At 51.2% G+C, this 5,000-nt stretch overlaps 1 protein-coding gene across 8 annotated transcripts in view; it reads right to left on the minus strand.

The window, feature by feature from the left end:
* LOC123998783 (transcription factor COE1-A) overlaps positions 1 to 5,000 on the minus strand; it is a 147,294-nt gene that overhangs the window by 40,576 nt on the left and 101,718 nt on the right. The window lies entirely within an intron of this gene.

The raw sequence follows: 5,000 nt of genomic DNA on the forward strand, positions 1-5,000 counted from the left end.
TGGGTGTGTGAGTGGTGCTCTTCAACACGACAAACAAACACTTCACATCAATGAGCCTCCGCCGATCCCTTTCTATTGTCTGCCAGGGTAAATACCCTTCACACTGAAGGAGAGAAGAGGGACGGCTGGAGGGAAAGGAGAGCAGGACAAACTGTCCACAATGCCGTCAGACACGCAAACAACACGTTTATTGATTTGATGACTTGTGGTGAATGAAGGGCGTTTATGAGTGGACTGTGTCATCTGCACTGCAGCAGCGAAGGACCTCGTGAGTTGTTGAAAAGTGTTGTGAGTCTGTGTTGTGAGTGCTGTGAGTCTGGGTGGTGTTAAAGAGCACGCACACACATCCAAAGTGAGAGTGGTATTGTTGGACAGGAGCCATAGCTCCCCGCACACCTGGAGAGGCTGCGTGTTACAGAAGGTAAATAAACATGGAGCTTGAGAAGGGCTAGGGGAACAGCATGACAAGGATCAGTGTGTGTTCATTATGCCTGGCCGACGGTTATCACAGCTCTGCAGGGCTGATCAGTATCGGGGGTACAGGGGGAGGTAGGAGAGGGGGGGGGGCTGGCTGGCTGGGTGATATTGGAGGGCCCTCGAGGCCCTGAGAGCAGGGAGCTAACATAGCCTCACCCCTGGCCTCTCCGGTATGGGAGGGCGGTAATTGGAAACACACTGTGGGGCCCCGGCACTTCTTACATCGGACCAAGGGCCGAACAGCACTCTGAGACCAGCAGAGCATACTGAGGACTAGACGGGACACTGGAGCAGTAGTTCTATGTAGGCTCTACTCAGTGACGTAAAGTACATAAAAAATACTTGAAAGTGCTACTTAATTCGTTTTTTTTTGGTATCTGTACTTTACATTACTATTCATATTTTGAACAACTTTATACTTCACTACAGTCCTAAAGAACATTATGTACTTTTTACTCTGTACATTTTCCCTGACACCCAAAAGTACTTGTTACATTTTAAATGCTTAGCAGGACAGAAAAATTATCTAATTCACACATTTATCAAGAGAAACATCCCTGGTCATCTCTACTGCCTCTGATCTGGCAGACTCACTAAACACATCCTTCATTTGAAAATGATGTCTGAGGGTTGGAGTGTGCCCCTGGCTATCCATAATCAAAATAATATAAAAATGGTCTGGTTTCCTTAAGGAATTTGAAATGATTTATACTTTTTACTTTTACTTTTGATACTTACGTCTGTTTTTGCAATTACATTTACTTTTGATACTTAAGTCTGTTTTTGCAATTACATTTACTTTTGATACTTAAGTCTGTTTTTGCAATTACATTTACTTTTGATACTTAACTATATTTAAAACCAAATACTTTTAGGCTTTTTCTCAAGTAGGATTTTACTGGGTGACTTTCACTTTTACTTGAGACATTTTCTATTAAGGTATCTTTACTGTTACTCAAGTATGACAATTGGGGTACTTTTTCCACCCCTGGCTTTACTCCAGCGCTACGGGGTGAGGAGACAGGAGGGTCTGCCTCTACCTCTACCTCTGACTGTGTCCTCTAAAATAAACCATGGGCTGAGGATTGAGGGTGGGTCATCAAGGCAGGGAGGGCAGGGCAGGGCAGCTGGACAACTCAGGCAAATCTGCCCCTGGAGGCCTAATCAGTGCTATTTTTGACCCCCGTCCCGTCTCTCTCCCGCTGGCTTCAGCCATTACCCCATGACCATGACTGGCTCTGAACCCGTTGGCGCTGGGGAACTGCTGTAGCAAAGGTTCCTATTCCACTAGCCAAGGTTGAATTAAACTGCAATTATTCTACAAATTAAAAGAATAAATACAACAAAAATACAGAGCCAAGCGTTTAACGGCAAGCATGTGTGGGACTGGAAACCTGTGTATTAACATTATGCCAACATGGTTCTGCAATTTAAAAGTCTAATAAATAAGCAGTGATTATTATAGCTGAATCACTGGCCGGCGGGGGAGAGGAGAGCAGAGTGGAGTGTGTTGAAGATTGGATCAGCTCATTAGCCTGCACACTGAATGGCAGGTAGAGGAAATCAACTTCGGCCTCGTACAGGCTGCTTTTTACCAGCACTACAGTTACAAGGCTTGCCCTGCCCTCCAGCCCTCCAGCCCTCCATCCCCTATTACCCCCCCTTCAGCCCCTAACCCCTATCCAAACCCTTACCCCCCTCCAAATCCTTAACCCCCATCAGCCCCTAACCCCCTCCATCACCTTACCCCCTTTCAGCCCCTAACCCCATCCATCCCCTAACTACCCTCTATCCCCAAACCACCCTCCATCCCCTAACCCCACTCCAGCCCCTAACCCCCTCCATCCTCTAACCTCCCTCCAGCCCCTAACACCCTCCATCCCCTAACCCACTCCAGCCCCTAACCCCTCTCCAGCCCCTAACCCCCTCCATCCCTTAACCCACTCCAGTCCCCAACCCCCTCAACCCGTACCCCCCTCCTTCCCCTAACCCCCTCCATCCCCTAACCCCACTCCAACCCCTAACCCCCTCCATCCCCTAACACCCCTCCATTCCCTAACACCCCTCCAACCCCTAACCCCCGACCACCCCCTAACCCCTCCATCCTCTAACCCCCTCCACCCCCTAACCCCCTCCAACCCCTAACCCCCTCAATCCCCTAACCTCCCTCCATCCCCTACCCCCTCCAGCCCCTAACCCCCTCCATCCCCTAACCCCATCCATCCCCTAACCCACTCCATCCCCTAACCCACTCCATCCCCTAACCCCCCTCCAACCCCTAACCCCCATCCATCCCCTAACCCCCTCCATCCCCTAACCCCCTCCAACCCCTAACCCCCATCCATCCCCTAACCCTCCTCCATCCCCTAAACCCCCTCCGGCTACTGGGAGAGGAGAGAGAGGGTTGAGGGGGCTCTGCTATAAATGTGCTACAGATGTGGACCATAGCGTAAGGTGTAAGGTCTACTCATCCTGATGTGGCCAAACATAAAGATGTACTTAAACAGTATGTAAACCTTCACCTTACTATTCCTCACTGCACTTGCTAATGGTAGCAATAACATAACATATTCCCCTCGTATTCCCCCCAGCCCCAGTCTCCAGCCCCCAGCCCCAGTCTCCATGCCCCAGCCCCAGTCTCCATCCCCCAGCCCCAGTCTCCATGCCCCAGCCCCAGTCTCCAGCCCCCAGCCCCAGTCTCCATTTCTCCAGCCCTAGTCTCCATTTCCCCAGCACCAGTCTCCATGCCCCAGCCCCAATCTACATGCCCCAGTCTTCAGCCCCCAGCCCCAGTCTCCAGCTCCCAGCCACAGTCTCCATTACCCAGCCCCACTTGCCAGCTCAAGCCCCAGTTTCCGGTCTCCAGCACACAGTCACAGTCCCCAGCCCCCAGTCACCATCCCCCAGCTCCAGACTCCAGCCCCAGTCTCCAGTCTCTAGCACCCAGTCTCCAGTCTCCAGTCTCCAGTCGCCAGCCCCCAGCTCCAGACTCCAGCCCCAGTCTCCAGTCTCTAGCCCCCCCCAGTCTCCAGTCTCTAGCCCCCAGTCTCCAGTCTCCAGTCGCCAGCCCCCAGTCTCCAGTCTCTAACCCCCAGTCTCCAGTCTCTAGCCCCCAGTCTCCAGTCTCCAGTCTCCATCCCCCAGTCCCCAGTCTCCAGTCTCCAGCCCCCAGTCCCCAGTCTCCATCCCCCAGCCCCCAGCCTCCAGTCTCCAGTCTCCAGCCACCAGTCCCCAGTCTCCAGTCTCCAGCCACCAGTCCCCAGTCTCCATCCCCCAGCCCCCAGTCACCAGTGTTCAGTCTCTATCCCCCAGTCCCCAGTCTCCATCCCCCATCCCCCAGCCCCCAGTCTCCATCCCCCAGCCCCCAGTCTCCAGTCTCCAGTCTTCAGTCTCCAGCCCCCGGTCCCCAGTCTCCACCCCTCAGCCCCCAGTCTCCAGTCTTCAGTCTCCATCCCCCAGTACCCAGTCTCCATCCCCCAGCCCCCAGTCTCCAGTCTTCAGTCTCCATCCCCCAGCCCTCAGTCTCCAGTTTTCGGTCTCCATCCCCCAGTACCCAGTCACCAGTCCTATATGGAAGCTAATTGAGAGGATCAGAAGCACATCAGAGAGCTGCGCTGAATAAATAGGAGCTGAATTTGTCCTCTGATTGGCCCCTGTGATGACTGGAGAGCTCCAAGAGATGGGAGTGTGTGTGATGGTGTGTGAGTGAGGCATACAACACACAGATGAGAGAGCAATCTAGCTCAGGCACACACACACACACAGACACCACAGACACACCAGCGCCGTCTTTAAAGCCCACACAGCCACCAGCATTTTACATTCCTTTAAACTGTCCCTTACAGAGCGCTTAGCCTGCCTTTCATATTCAGATCTTCTGCTGCAGGGAGAATGAAGACAGTCCACCAGCAACCAGAGGCTTTTTATACCATTACACCTTTTAATGGCTGAGGCAGGACCACTCCTCACCATCGCAAAGAGTGTGCAAAGGTCAAATTCCATTGGAATGTATTGTGCGCGAGAAAATGGCGCATTCAAACAGTGCTTTTGTTTGCCGATGAAAATGCCCCCTGCATTTATGTTAAATAACCTGTCTGTTAAATGGACAGAAGTCATTGGAAACAGTAAACGTTGTTATTTGATTGTGTAAGTTGAACTAACACAGGGCTTTTGTCTCTTCTAAAGTTTCAAAACCAGAAATTGCAAAAGTCAAAAGTCTTGCTTCATATTTCTGGAAGAAAGCTACACTTCACAGTGTTTCAACAACCACAGAATTCTCTTTGGTCCAGATGGTTTGTTGATATTTCCATCAGTGTTTTATGTGAGTTGGTTTCATCTGGGGGGAGAGTGGTATGGCCTTTACCACAGCTGGCATAGTTGGACTGACTCACTCCCCCTTTCATGATGGAAATGTAGAGAATGTATTGTCATGACCTTCAGTACTGTGAACTGTAAAGACAGACAATGCAATACACTTCTATGGTCAATATTCAGGGGTTGTTTGTGTGGAGGGATGAGAGTTT

Source organism: Oncorhynchus gorbuscha, linkage group LG16 (genome assembly GCF_021184085.1).
Source record: "Oncorhynchus gorbuscha isolate QuinsamMale2020 ecotype Even-year linkage group LG16, OgorEven_v1.0, whole genome shotgun sequence".
In the NCBI taxonomy this organism is placed as follows: Eukaryota; Metazoa; Chordata; class Actinopteri; order Salmoniformes; family Salmonidae; genus Oncorhynchus; species Oncorhynchus gorbuscha.